Source organism: Carettochelys insculpta, chromosome 1 (assembly GCF_033958435.1).
Source record: "Carettochelys insculpta isolate YL-2023 chromosome 1, ASM3395843v1, whole genome shotgun sequence".
NCBI lineage: Eukaryota > Metazoa > Chordata > Testudines > Carettochelyidae > Carettochelys > Carettochelys insculpta.
The window spans coordinates 318,274,957-318,290,819 of NC_134137.1; positions in this window are offsets into that span (position 1 = coordinate 318,274,957).

Consider the following 15,863-nt stretch of genomic DNA (forward strand, 5'->3'; position numbering starts at 1 on the left):
TATACAGCACTGATGCAATTTGCGTTGTTTGTTTTGCTCAGCAAGCACTTGTAAATTTTTCCTGTGAATTTGGTGGTGAATGAAACACTGAGGTAATTTAGGGTGAGCTGAGCATGTATAATGCAAATGAATCAGATCTGGCCATTTGCTCCTTTCTAAATGTTAAGTGAGCTTTTTTTTTTTTTAAAAAAAAAAAAAACCTCTTTCAAATCAGTTGTTTCTTTTTCAAGTGCATTTTCCTTAGCTATCTAATATATTGCATCATATAAGACAAAAGTCCTTACTGAAGATTTCACATCAAATAATTACTAAATATTTATTTCATCAAAAGAAGCCAGCTAACCCTCCCTAAGTACAGAAATACCTTCACAGAGGTATCAGAGTGTAGTACCACAAGATTCTGCACACGAGGGTTTAATCAGAGCTCCAAATGCCCTTTTCTCCCCATTAATTTCTCGTAGAAGGAAATGCAAACATGGCACATTTCCAGTCAGAAACTGCCCCCACTTCCCTGTCAGAATGGCCTTACAGTCCAGATGAAGCATTCATAAAAGGATACAGCAATGTAGAGAGAACACTGTATCATGATCACCCAAATCGTGCTTTACACATCAATTGTTTGCAAATGAACATAGTCACTAAGGCCCAGATTTCTACAGCTATTTAAGAACTACTGCACTCAGCATCAAAAACACCTAACTGATTAGAAAGCCTACGTGTCATTTTCAAAAGCAATTTACGCACTCTGGAGACTAACATCCATCCTCAACTCTTTTTGGAAATGGTACTCAGGCTCCTTAATCAGTTAGGTACCGTGGTGCAGGGTACAGCAATGTCTAAATAGCTTTAAAAATCTTGGTGTTAAGCCTCAGTTCCTCTTTGAAAAAGATACTGTCTTTTTACTGCATATTTGTAAAGTGCTCAGCACAATGGGCAGGGACCCATTCTCACCATACACAGAATATGCAGCTGCATAAGGCACCTGCAAATTTGGGGCACCACTAGGGCTTAAGGTCCACTCAGCCACCTCTTCTAACCCTGTTTAGTGACAGGTATTTGCCAGCCTCAGGTACGTACTCAAAACAAACCAGCAGTCATGTAGCACTTTAAAGACTAGCAAAATAATTTCCTAGGTCATGAGCTTTTGTGGGGCAGACCCGCTTCTTCAGAGCTGAAGAAAGTGCTGGCTCTGTCCCAGGAAAGCTCATTACCTAATAAATTATTTTGTTAGTCTTTAAAGTGCTACATGACTGCTGGTTTATTTTGTGATGATACAGACTAACACGGCTACCTCTCTGTAACTATTCAGGTATGTACTGCCTTTTTCTGAATTTCCTGTGTTAGTCTACAGGACCGTAATTTAAACTTTTATTAAAAATCTTTCATTAGTGCATTGCTGAAGATCAGAAAATCACATGTCTAAAAAGCCGTCGTCTTCCCCGGCTGCCTTTGGCGTAGGGACACCAGTTTGACAGTACTGCCTAGGGCCCCATAAATCTTAAGGACAGCCCTGACAAGTGAGCCCTGATCTCCTAAGCACTATTGCAGCACAAATAAACAATAAGCCCAGGTCCCAGAACCTGGTCCCAGATTCACAAAAACAGCGGAAGACAGGGAGAGAGGAATCCTCCATGTAGCACCACAGGAATTGTTCCGCCCCCAGGACTCCAGCCTAAGGATTACACTAGCTTCTACAACGCTTGAATCACACAGATATACATTCGTTCATTCTTAATGCTTGTAAATCCTGCCTCTTTAAATATAAATGCTGTTAAAAATGGGAATCTTTGGAAATGAAGGCCAGCCCTGGATAGAAGACCTAAAGCAACAACTAGCTAGTAATCCTCTCCCTCCTCGGTTTGGACTGTGCTGGTATCTTTTGCTGGAGGTGGGGTATGGGTGTGTGAGAGAGAGGGACAGACAGACAGTGACAGAGAGAGAAAGAGAAAGAAAGCAAGAGCAAGAACAAGAGAGACAGAGAAAGAGTATGGGATAGTGGTTTGGTTTTTTTTCCCATGGAATGCTGACAGTAAATATATATTTTATTTTCGCCCTGCCTGAACTGCAGCATCTCACTATAAGCCAAACCAGCAGCTCACTTTCTGTCACAATACTAGACTTGCTGACTTATTTAAAACACTCCTCAAGGAGCTTCATTTAGATTTCAGTTCCATATATAGAGCAGGTCTTAAAATAAGAGCAATGAGCTTGATCCTGGCTGGTGCTGAGCTTTGAGAAAAGGTGCCGAGCCCTTAAATTCCATTGGGTGCAGTGGGATTTGAGAATGCTAATTGCTTCAACAGAGTCACACACGTTTTCTATTCTGTTGTAATAAGGAGTACCTCAGCATTGACCCAGTACTCAGCTGCAAAAGCAAACACTTAAAAACCAAGAAACTTTTTGGAAATAACAAAAACACAAACTCAGCTCATGGATAGATCTGAGCTACAGCCCTAATTCCATTCATCCCAGCTGACTTCACTTTAAGATCACTGACACCTGAGAGAAAAATAAAGGCGGAGATAAATTTGCCTGATACTATGATGTCTAAATTAATATACAGAATGTGCTGAGAGACTTGTCATAGTTTGTTAAACCATTCAAGGTGTCAGTGACATTAACTTCAATTTAGAAAAAAAAAAATTCAGTTTCAGTTGAAGCCCATTAAAATGTGTCCCATAACACCTCCAATTCAGATTTAACATCAGAAATCACATTAGCTCCTGTATGAGTATTATGTTCTTCAGATTTAAAACACACCTATTAGTAAACCTCCTTGGCTCTTCAGAGAATTCATTATAGGTCTCCCAGTGCAGGTTTTCCACCGCAAGCTGCTCGCACTTCTTTGCAGAGAAAGACTTCCCTTCCATTTTGTTTTTTACATTATTAACCAGCTAGAAGCTATCCCTGAATGCTTTGCTATGATATTTCCATGCTGACTGCAAGCAGGAAGTATTTGAAATTTCATAACTGGTTCACCTGAGATTTCCAACCTAAATATGGACATGCTAAGATAGTTTGAAGCATACATTGGCCTATCCTTAGAATGGAGGAAAGTCTCAAAGGAGCTACTATGTACAGCTTTTTTTTCAAAGGAAACCCATTCCAAGAGTGATAAGCCCCATATCTTACCAGAAATTATGTGCTTTATGCAGGCAATCCTGGATGAAACCAAAGCCTGGGTATAATGATGATCCTAATGGTTCCTTCTGGCCTGAAAATCTATGACGCTGTGTCTACACTACAGTTCTGTTTCGAAAGAACGTCTTTTGAAAGAGAACATCAAACGATGGTCTTTGGAAACAGAGCGTCCACACACACCAGTGGGGACTGAAGGTTCAGTCCGTTCTTTCGAAAGGCCTCCAGCACAATTTCAAAAGAAAGTGTCCACACATACCAGGGCTCTCTTTCGAAAGAACAGGGGCAGGAAGTGCCACGGGCAGGGTAGCATAATGGACGAGCCCTTCTGGGGCTGCTGCTCGCCATCCTCTTAAAGGGCCCCCCGCCACGTGCCTTGGACTGCAAATGCTAGGGCCAGCAACCCTGTCCCCAGGCAGAGCAAGACAGAGAAAACAGCAACCCCCTCCATTGCAGCCATGGCCAGCACCCTGGCTACAGTCCTGGCCACTGTGCTGCAGCAGCTCTGGGTGGCCAGCACAATATCCACCCTCCTGGATGCCATCCTCAGGTTGCAATGTCCCCAGCTGGTACCCCAGGTCATCCGCCACCTGTGGAGCTTCCCCACAAGCAGCAATTGGTGGGACCGGCTGGTGCTGGAGGACTGGTGCAATGACTGGTGGCTACAGAACTTCAGGATGACCAAGGGGACATTCCTGGAGCTGTGCCACTGGCTTGCCCCAGCCCTCCAGCACCGGGGAATACACCTGAGGCCAGCACTCCCCCTGCACAAAAGGGTGGCCATCACCCTATGGAAGGTGGTCACCCAGGACAGTTACTGATCTGTCAGCCACCAGGCCATGGGGCCTATGTGAATCGCAAGGGCTACCACTCGATGGTCCTGCAGGCCCTGGCCGATGCCAACAGCCGGTTCCAGGACATCTGTGTGGGGAGGTCCAGCCACGCACACAACGCAAGGGTCTTCTGGAACTCAGGGCTGGGACATTGTAGCTGCGTCTACACGTGCACGCTACTTCGAAGTAGCGGCACCAACTTCGAAATAGCACCCGTCGCGTCTACACGCGTCGGGCGCTATTTCGAAGTTAACTTCGACGTTAGGCGGCGAGACGTCGAAGTCGCTAACCTCATGAGGAGATAGGAATAGCGCCCTACTTCGACGTTCAACGTCGAAGTAGGGACCGTGTAGACGATCCGCGTCCCGCAATGTCGAAATTGCTGGGTCCTCCATGGCAGCCATCAGCTGGGGGGTTGAGAGATGCTCTCTCTCCAGCCCCTGCGGGGCTCTATGGTCACCGTGGGCAGCAGCCCTTAGCCCAGGGCTTCTGGCTGCTGCTGCGGCAGCTGGGGATCCATGCTGCAGGCACAGGGTCTGCAACCAGTTGTCAGCTCGGTGTATCTTGTGTTGTTTAGTGCAACTGTGTCTGGGAGGGGCCCTTTAAGGGAGCGGCTGGCTGTTGAGTCCGCCCTGTGACCCTGTCTGCAGCTGTGCCTGGCATCCCTATTTCGATGTGTGCTACTTTGACGTGTAGACGTTCCCTCGCTGCGCCTATTTCGATGTTGGGCTGAGCAACGTCGAAGTTGAACATTGACGTTGCTGGCCCTGGAGGACGTGTAGACGTTATTCATCGAAATAGACTATTTCGATGTTGGCTGCACGTGTAGACGTAGCCTGTATGGCCAAGGGGACCTTCATCCCCTGGCTGCAGCTCACCACTGGGGACACTATGATGCCACCCTGCATTGTGGCAGACACGGCCTACCTCCTGCAGGCCTGGCTGATGTGGTCATACACCGGCCACACCCAGCTGAGCCAGGACCTTTTTAATGAGCGGCTGAACCACACCCAACACATCGTGGTTCAGGTGTTCAGCTGCCTCAAGGGGTGTTCGAGATGCCTCTACACCAAGCTGGAGGTGGGCCTCTCCAACGTCCCGGTGGAGTTTGGGGCCTGCTGCACCCTCCATAACCTGGTGGAGGTGAAACATGAGACCTACATGCAGGGGTGAGCCACCAAGGCGGGGCACAGGTATGAACAGCCCCCTGACGCCCCCTGCCCTAGGCCCAGCAGGATGGGGTGTGTGTAAGGGAGGCCCTGCACTAGGCTTTTGAGCGGAGGCCACAGTAACCCCCCCAACCTACACACCCCCCTTAGACAAAACTGTGCCCCTCATTTTCTAGGGGGAATTAAAAACATGTAGGGGGACGGTGAATGGGGAGTCAGGAAGGGGGAGCCTCACCTCTCCACAGGGCTCAACATCCAGGATCCCCGTTGCCTGCACCCGCCCCTTCCTCCCTGCATCCAGGTGCTCTGCCGGTGTCAGGCTGGGGCCAGCGGCACAGGGAGGTAGGGGTGCAACTTGGGCACAGTCCCGCGCCTGTGCTGGGCTCGGCACAGGGGGAGTGGGGGCAGGGTCTTGGCCTCCATCTGGCCAGACCTGGCCAGCAGAGTGTGGGCCAGACAAATGAGTCCGGCCAGCAGGGAGGTGGGGAGGGAGCAGCACATCGAGGTCAGCCTCTTCAAGGGGCCCCACTGTTGTGGGGGAAGCAGGGGATGGGGGATTGGGGTGGGGGGTAACCTCTTGGGGGGAGGGGATGCACTTGACAGGGACGTGGGGGATGGTGGGGGGGCGGTGGGAAGCATGGGTGTGGGGGTGGCCCACGATGGAGCAGCAGCAGGGGCCAGGTGGCTGACCACAGTCTGGGTGAGGGCATCCAGGTTGGACGCCACTCGATTGTATGCCTGCCACTCCATGGCAAGCCACTCCCGCATGATACCCATCAGCTCCCTTAAGGTGGTCGTGTGGGCCGTGTCCCCCACTTTCCCCTCCCCAGCCTGTTGGTGCCAGCGGAGGGACTGCCAGACGCCCCGCACTGGCCCTGTCCGTGGCCTGGGCCACTCCCCCTCACCCTTAGTCATCAGGCTTCCTGGGCCCATCACGGGGCTGGTCTGGCTGCTGGCTGCTGGAGCTGTGGAGACAAAAGGGGAAAGGAACGGGCCATTAGTCCTGATGAGGGACCCCTGGTACACCCCCATCCCTCCCACCCCATCTCGGGGGCCCTTCAGAGACCACATCCAGGGTTCCCCCTCTGGGCTGTAGGAGCACTAGCTCCCCTTTGTCATCCTCCGTCCCTCCACGGCCTGGTGGTCCATGGTGCTGTCTGGCCTGCGTGGTGCTGGTTGTCACACGTCTGACCTTCCTCTGTCCTGGGGATGATGTGCCCGTGGGTGGGCTGCCGGTGCCCTGCACGGGGCTGCGTGCCCCCTCTCCCAGCCCCACGGCCACCGGTGTGCATGGTACATACCTGTGGGTCCCTCCAGGAATTCGGATGAGGAGAGGTCAGAGGGGGCCAGGCTGGATGGGATGTCAATGACGAGGGTGCCCTCCCTCCAGCCCTCATCATTGCTGCTGGCCTGGATCCATGGGGGCAGCCTGCCAGTAGCCGGTGTTCTGGGGCAGTTCTCCCCTTCAGTCCCCATCTCCTCCGGCTCTGGCTTGGTTGAGGGGTCAGCGGCGTCCAGGTCCACGGCTGGGGATCCTGTCTCCTTGGCCCCAAGGAGGTGATCAAGTTCTTTAAAGTAGGAGCGGCTGGTGGGCGCTGCCCCTGGCCACCTGGCTGTGTCCCGAGCCCGGCAGTAGGCCTGAAGGAGCTCCTTGACCTTGGACCTCACCTGGTCCGGGGTCCGGGTGGGGTGACTTGGACCGGTGAGGCCCTTGGCCAAGCGCTCGAACGCCACAGCGTTCCAGCACTGGAGACCCATCTGCTGCAGGATCTCCTCATCTCCCCACAGGGCAGGGAGGTCCTGCAGCTCAGCATCCGTCCAGAAGGGGGCTCAGCGCTTGAGGTGTTTCTGGATGGCCCCTGGGGTGGACAGGAGTCCTGGCTGCTGGCCATGGTGCCAGAGGTGTTGTGGCTTCCCCTAGGGCATCATGACTGACAGCAGGATGAGTGGTAGCGTGGGCTCCCTGCTGCCTGCACGCTCTCAGCTTCCTGCCTGAGGGCTTCTGGGAACCTGTGTGCTGAAACATGGCCAGAAGCTGGAGCCATAGAGCTCTGCTTGTGCTGTGAGCGGTGCCACTGCCTCCTGCCAGCTGATTGCAGCCATGGAGGACTCCCTCTTCCGAAAGAGTTGGGTCGCAGGGCGTCTACACTTGTTTTCTTTCAAAATAATCTTTCAAAAGAAGGCGCTTTTCCCATTCCAGGAGCAGGAGACCGACTTCGAAAGAACAGGGGTATTCCTTCTAAGTTAATTTCAAAAGAGCGCCATGTCAATGTAGACGCTCCGCAGGTTCTTTTGAAAGAACTCGGTCTTCTGATTTGAATGTTGAACGTACTTGCTAGTGTAGATGCACCCTGACTGAAAATCAAAAGACTTACTTTCCTATTTTAAGTTGTGCATAAAACAAAGTAAACAGAGGTCCAAAACAAATGTTGTATGACATTGTGTGAGTCTTCCATGCCCTGATTTTTATGGTAGATTGCCATTGCAATGTTTTATTGTCTGAAGGAACAATGCATGAGGAGAGACAGAAAAGGAGTTGGGCAGGCAGAATTCTTCTTCTTCTTCTTCTTCTTCTTCTTCTTATCATTATTATTACAGTAAAGAAAACAACTAAACTGATCCAATCTAGGACTCCTTTAGTCTTTCCTGCTGAAGTTGTTCTACTGTGGCCAGCTAACAAAAGAGTTATTGGGCCACAGATGGAATCTACATGAAAGACCCAGGAGCCAGCCTCCGCTCCATCTATTCTTAAAGTTTTGTCCATAATGGAACAACGTTGACAGGAGACATTGAGGATGACTCAGATCACAATATTCCAAGGTGTAGTATTTGGTGCATCACTTCCCCCCCTAAAAAAATCCATACAAACTTGTTTAGATCCTTTTTCCCCCTCTGGCAGAGGGGTATTTGAATCCAGGTCTCCCTGTGACTGCTCTAACTATAAAGTTATAAAGGCATGTCTTTCTCTAACCATTTTACAGAGACAGAAGCTGGAGCCTGACTCATTCTTAGAAGAAACATCTTAAATTCCTAAGCTTCCTGACCTCAGGAAAGGGGTTCCCAGGTATGAATCACAAGCATATATAGACACCTCCCTGCAGCTCATATTTACATGCACATGTCTGAAAAGGGTGGAGCTTCAAACAACCCCTTCACACTGGCATCTCTTATTGGCTAGTGTAGGCATCTCCCTGCCTAGTATTCTGGATTTGTAGACTGTACTCTTAGGTGCCAAACTCTGCCCACTCTTTATATACCTAACCCAGATCTTGTGTATTGCAGTGTTGTTTCTCAGACTTTCTGAGCAATTTAAAGTGAGGTACTGAAAGTCTCAGTGTTGCAACACCTTGTCTCCTTGTTGACTTGTGTCTGAATGGCCAACGTAATAATGGAAATGCATCATGAGGACTTGCCACGTGCATTCAGCTAAATTGGCTATGGCTAGTACTTCTGTTCACTAGTGAATCAGTTACAGAGACTGAGGTTTTTAAATTACTTCTCTCCAATGGTAAGTTACAGCTATGCTTCCTTAAAAGAAATTTGTTAAAGGAATAAACCTATGTATCCCTTAGTATTAGCTGTATTGGAGGTCTACTGTTTTTACTGTTAACACATTTTGAATTACGGCACTGCCATAGAAAATCCTGGCACCCTGGATTACGTAGTACATTCAACAAGTTTGTGCCCTCCAGTGATGTAACATACTCGGTGGCAACTTTAATTAGGATTTTCAATCTAAAAATTCAGTTGTCTGGATCCTTATAGCTAATTTGCAGTGGATAATTGGAAAATAACTTATCTTCTCTAGGTAAAACTCTTTGCTCATCATTCATGCAGAATCAAGTTAAGATTGGGACCAATAATTTAAAAGGGGTTATTCAAAGAGAGTTCTTTTAAAACAGTAACTGCAAGTCATCAAGTTTTTGTACACAGCACTTGCTATTGCCATATTCACTGCTGATGTGTTAAATAAAGGTGTTCTGATAATAAAATTACACCTTCCAACTGGTATGTCCCATACCTCTGAGCCAAAACTCGGAAATATCAGTTTTTGAGGACACTGTCTCTGGAAGGCAAATTTGCTTCAGTTAGCGCTTAAAGTAGTCAAAATGTCATTTGAAGCACTCACATGCAATTTGTAAGCGTGCTTTTAGGTAACATTGTGGATATTGCTAGCTGAGGAGAACAAGAATTATATTTTTACTGAAGGGTGATAAGTCTCCTCTTTGGTAATCACAACACACTACTTAATCCTTCTTTAGTCTTTTCAAATATTCCTACATTTCTGTCTTGTCATAACTATCAATTGCTCCTGGACATGCCACCTAGAACATTAGGGATGTCTTTTTGCATTTCATCATTGTGTTGCTAGCCTGATGTGAAGACACTGTCGCACTAGTTTATGAGTATCTGAGATTTTGTTTAACATGTCTGGCTCTAATGAGCTGGGATTGCCCCTCCAAACTGTTTATCTAGCTTTAAATCATAGATCTTATTATGGCATCTTTGCAGAATACAAAATCATGTATGTTACTCTAGAACCAACAGACAAACAGCTAACAAAATTTCTGCGTCCCTAACATTTGCCTATTCACAATCTTTATTGCCTTTGCTAAGTTTTTCCATATTAGAACTAAATCTTTTATAAAACTTAAAAAGGATAATTCTCTTTGACATCCTATCATCATTATCTTTATTTTCAGCCCTCCTGTACTTCTGGCCTTCTTCTCTCTACCAGGAGAGGAAGCAGAATCCCGAAAAACTAAGGTTATACTAACCAGTTACAGCAAGGCTGGGTGACAAACTCTTAGGCTTGTCTATACTTACCAGGAGATGGACTCATTCAGCATTGATCTTGTGAAGTTTGATTTTGTGCATCTGGTAAAGAGTGTGAAATCGATTTCTCTGGGTTCGGCACTGTACTCTTCACTATCACAAAGAGTAATGGAGGTTGACAGAATAAATGCTCCCGTCAACCTCCCTCAGTGAGGACAGACCTTACAGTTGACTGCAGATATGTCAATTCTAGATATGCAATTGCATCTCTAGTGCAGACCAAGCCTTATTTGGATGTTTTCCCTATCCTCTTATGAATAGGCTCTTTTTTATATGTGTATTACTGTAGAGTCTAGAGACCTCAACCAACATCTGGGCCCTACTGTGGCTACCATTTGACAACAACATAATACCAGAAAGACCCTGGGCCAAAGATTAAAGAGTCTAAAGAGGTCATTCATACAAAGTGTTTCTATAGCTTGGGAAGTATCATGGTGCACTAAAAGCCATCCCAGGGAACTAAGAATGTTAGTTTCTAGTCCTGACTCCTCTATTTGTCCAAACAGTGATCCTGAGCAAGGCATTCTATCATTTTGTGCCTCTGTGTGTGTAATTAGAAAACATTTTCTTTATTTACATGAATGACATGCTTCCAACTAAGTCACAAAAATTTGGAGATGCAGATGATATTGCCATGAGAATCCAAGCATAAAACCTCCACGACACTGAGAAAGCTTTAAGTGAGGTTCTCCAAATTATGGAACAATAGTTTCAAAAAGGGAGGGTCAAACCAAACCCTGGAAAAACAATAGTAAGCACATTTCATCTTGATTATTGGAGTGCCAGCAATAAACTGACACTAGATTTCTGTGATAAAAGTGTGCAACACAGTTAATTTATCTCAGAAAGAAACTCAACAACCTCACATTCCATGATCTTCTTGAGAAGGTAGCTGCAAAGATAATAAAAGAGGTAACATAATCCAGAAACTATCAGGTACATCATGGGATTCATCAGCATCAGTGGTGCAAACATCTGCAACAGTACTTGTTTATTCAGTAGCTCAATATTGCGCATTATTGTGGAGCCAATGCAGCCACATGCGACTTGTGGATACCCAGCTGAATACTATCATGCAGTGTATCATGCAAACTCTTATGCTGATTCCAACACCACGGCTACCTGTTTTGTGTAACCGCATTGTCCCGTACCCCCAATATGTGAAACTCCTTTGACAGTCCATGAAGCTCACAAATCCAGGAAGACTACCTTGCTATCCACAAAGACCTTGACATTGCTTCCCACCCACATCTTAAGTCCCACAGGACTTTCTAAGAACATTTGTTTAGCCTCATGTAATTAAACTATGTTTAGAAGGAGGACTGAAAAGCAGATTGAGCAAACAAGACTTTAAGAACAAGCACCTTGTACCAGATCCCACTCAGAAGGTTCCTGGGTTTGAGTTTGATTGGTAATCTTGGTCAACTCTGATCCAAATTTGAATCAAATATGGTAGATGTAGATATCTAATGTGTAAATGGAAAATCAAGGACTCCCTAGTGTTCAAGTGTGGTTCCCCATGACAGACCATAAAATGTATTACTTACTGCCTAATTTCTGAGTATGAAGAAGGCATTACTACAATAAATTCTACTACTCCTGATGTAGTCATTTGGCTTCATCAACTTCAGGTGAAATTGTTATGGCTACACCAGCCACACAAAAGCAAATTAAGCTATGGCTATGCCTACAGCAGACATAGAAGTTGACTGCCGATATGCAATTTTAGCTATGACATTTGCATAGCTAAAGTCGACTTATTGATGGTCAACTTCTATGTCTGTCTACACGAAGGAAGGTTGACAGGAGCATTTCTCCTGCCAAGTGTCCTTATTCCTTGCTGCTTACGAGAAGTTCCAGGATCAACTCTGACCCTGGAAAGCTCTGTTTCATGCATGCAGAACACAAAATCCTGGAAGATCAACCCTGAGTGGGTCAACTTCTGCAGTCGTGTGGCTCTAGGCTCTGAGCATTTAAGGGCTGGGGCTCTCTCGCAGTGGCTGTATCTACACTACAAAAATAACTTCAAACTTAACTTTAAAGTAAGCTGATACTTAGAAGTAGCATGCAGAGGCTAACTTTGAAGTCACTAGTCTATTCCAAGGAATAGAGTAATGGCTTACTTCAAAGTTTAACTCAAATTTAAGTGTGTGTAGATGCTCTGCACTCCTTACTTCTAAGTAAGCAGTCTGCCAAGGAGGTAGCCCCCCCCGGAAGATGGAGACAGTCTGGTCATCCCAGGCAGGCCTCTATGGTTGCTGCTGGCTACCTTAAAGGAAACAGCTCCCTAGTAACCCCAGGTAGGAAGGTGAGAGTGTGCCACAAGAAGGGGCAGCATGAACTCCCACTCTAACTGCCCTGTCTTGAAGCACCAGACTGTCTCTGCACCCCCTCATCACCATGGCAGCATACAGAACTTCCTGGCCCCCACAGGGGCCCCAGATGAGAAGGCTGATGGCTCACAGCACCCAGGCAAAGGCCGTGCCAGGGGGACCCTCCTGGACAGAGGACGAGCTGAAGGACCTCCTCATTCTGTCGCGGGGCGGGGAGGAAGAGGTCCTTTGGCACACTGGTGCCTGGGGCTACGTCTACACGTGCAGCCAACATCGAAATAGCTTATTTCGATGTAGCAACATCGAAATAGTCTATTTCGATGAATAACGTCTACACGTCCTCCAGGGCCAGCAACGTCGATGTTCAACTTCGACGTTGCTCAGCCCAACATCGAAATAGGCGCAGCGAGGGAACGTCTACACGTCAAAGTAGCACACATCGAAATAGGGATGCCAGGCACAGCTGCAGACAGGGTCACGGGGCGGACTCAACAGCCAGCCGCTCCCTTAAAGGGCCCCTCCCAGACACACTTGCACTAAACAACACAAGATACACAGAGCTGACAACTGGTTGCAGACCCTGTGCCTGCAGCATAGATCCCCAGCTGCCGCAGAAGCAGCCAGAAGCCCTGGGCTAAGGGCTGCTGCCCACGGTGACCATAGAGCCCCGCAGGGGCTGGCGAGAGAGCATCTCTCAACCCCCCAGCTGATGGCCGCCATGGAGGACCCAGCAATTTCGACGTTGCGGGACGCGGATCGTCTACACGGTCCCTACTTCGACGTTGAACGTCGAAGTAGGGCGCTATTCCTATCTCCTCATGAGGTTAGCGACTTCGACGTCTCGCCGCCTAACGTCGAAGTTAACTTCGAAATAGCGCCCGACGCGTGTAGACGTGACGGGAGCTATTTCGAAGTTGGTGCCGCTACTTCGAAGTAGCGTGCACGTGTAGACGCAGCTTGGCAGAGGAATGCAGAGGCCTTTGTCTAGTTGGCCAGAGGCCTCACTGCCTGAGACCACCCCGATTGCATTTGCAGCAGTGTGCAGATAAAAGTTAAGGAAATCCACCAGACGTACTTCAAAGCCCTCAATGCTGCCAGCCAGGCGGGGGTATGGCCCATCCACTGCTCCCACTACCAGGAGCTGCACAAGCTCCTGAGGCCAAGGGAGGTGGCCACCCCAGAGCATCTGGTGGACACTGCCCCCCACCCGCCTGCATACAGTGAGGACAAGGTGGGCCCCTCCAGCATCATGAGCCCTCTGCACAAGGAGCAGCCTACCAAGACTGAGGGCTCCAGTGACAGGACCCTTGTCGTTGCCCTCATCTCTGGGAAACCAAGCTGAGCCTCCTCCAGCCAAGCCTCGCCCAAACCTCAGGAGGTTGCAGCCAAGATGAGTGGGATGTCCCCAGAGACGGACACAGGGCCCTCCCAGGAACAGCCCTGCAGCCCACATGCCTGGTGATGGGATCACGGGCTGACTGTCACCAAGGGGGAACCTCTGGGCACCTGGGATCTCATGGAGCTCATGGGCCATCAGGTGGAAGGAGACTGGGGTGGGGCCCAGCGAAGTGGGGGCCCCAGCCTCCCCTGGGGTAGGGATCCAGCCCTAACGGGCTGCTCCCCTGACCCCTGCTGTCTCCACAGGCCCATCATTGGGAAGGTGCTGCAGCCCTCTGGAGCAGACCACAGCCACAGCAGGCCAAGAGGCTGCCCCATCACCCCAGCCTGCATCCCTCTGCAGCCAAGGCGGGGCCTCCAACAGATGATGCTTAAGGGATGAGTAGGCAGCTGCCAACCGGGCGGTGATGCAAGAGATGACTGGCGTGCTCCAGAACTGGCTGGCGATGGAGTGGGACATGTGGGTGTGGCTGGCGGGCAGCCTGGACACTGTGGCCAATGCCTTGGCCATCCATCTCGCCTAATCACCTGCCCCTTCACCAGCCTGGCCTGCAGCCACCCCCCCCAATCCCGACAGCCACCCCTCTGGCAGCCACTCACACTCCAGCAGACCTGTCACCATACGCCTGCCTGGAGCTGGCTTGGTAGCTCCTGGATGAGGCAGGTGCACCTGGTCCAGCCCCAGTGCCCCTCCCCCCGCACACCCTGTGGAGGCTGAGCCCACAGCACCCCACACCAGCTGTAAGTCCCTGTGGTCCAGGCCCCATCACAGCCCTGCAGGGGGCCCTGGACCCAGGGCGTTATGGGCAGCCATGGCCAAGGTGGCTCCCAGGCCCGCAAGACCCTGAGTGACTGAGCCTACCCTCACCTGGCCCTCCTGACTGTTCAGTCCCTGCACCTAGCCCCCAGCCTCCATCCTGAGGACAGTTCCCCCCATGCACTGTAAATAGTTTGACACATTGTCCTGTTTTGTTTTGCCAAACATGTTTATTCACCCAATAGTAAAGTTTCTTGTCCCCACCCTAACCCCATGTCTCTAGTACTTGGTGGGGGAGTTGTGCGGGGACTGTGAGCAATGGGGAAGTGGGAGGGCCCCAGTGCGGAGTATGGCTGGGACATTCAGGGCCATGCTGGTCACCCTGATCTTTCAGGGGCGTGGTCGGGTCTCCCACCTGAGATCCAGCCTGCAGGCCCTGGCCACGACATTGCTGCCCCTTTTCTGGGCTCCCCTGATCCGGCACCAGTGGGCTTTTGCCACCACCAGCAAGTGGTGGGACCGACTGATGCTAGAGGACTGGGATGACAAGCAGTGGCTGAGGTACTTCAGAATGACCCACTAGATGTGCAGGCTGGCCAGGGCGAAGAGGTCCTTGTTCTCGGGGAGGGGTGGAGTGGGCATGTTGCTTGGCTGTTCTCCCAAGCATGTGCTCTGTTGCTATCTGCAGCCTGGCAGTCGTGAGCATGTGCAGAGTGGGGGTGGTGGGAGGGGCTCTTTCAGGGGTCTCCCTGCCTGCATCATTTCCTGGCCCCTTACTTCAAATTAGGGACTAATTAGCTGTGTCTACACGTGCACGCTACTTCGAAGTAGCGGCACTAACTTCGAAATACCGCCCGTCGCGGCTACACGCATCGGGCGCTATTTCGAAGTTAACTTCAACGTTAGGCGACGAGACATCGAAGTCGCTAACCTCATGAGGGGATCGGAATCGCGCCCTACTTCGACGTTGAACGTCGAAGTAGGGACCGTGTAGACGATCCACGTCCCGCAACGTCGAAATTGCCGGGTCCTCCATGGCGGCCATCAGCTGGGGGGTTGAGAGATGCTCTCTCTCCAGCCCCTGCGGGGCTCTATGGTCACTGTGGGCAGCCGCCCTTAGCCCAGGGCTTCTGGCTGCTGCTGCTGCAGCTGGGGATCCATGCTGCATGCACAGGGTCTGCAACCAGTTGTCGGCTCTGTGGATCTTGTGTTGTTTAGTGCAACTGTGTCTGGGAGGGGCCCTTTAAGGAAGCGGCTTGCTGTTGAGTCCGCCCTGTGACCCTGTCTGCAGCTGTGCCTGGCACCCTTATTTCGATGTGTGCTACTTTGGCGTGTAGACGTACCCTCGCAGCGCCTATTTCGATGTGGTGCCGCGCAACATCGAAGTTGAACATCGACG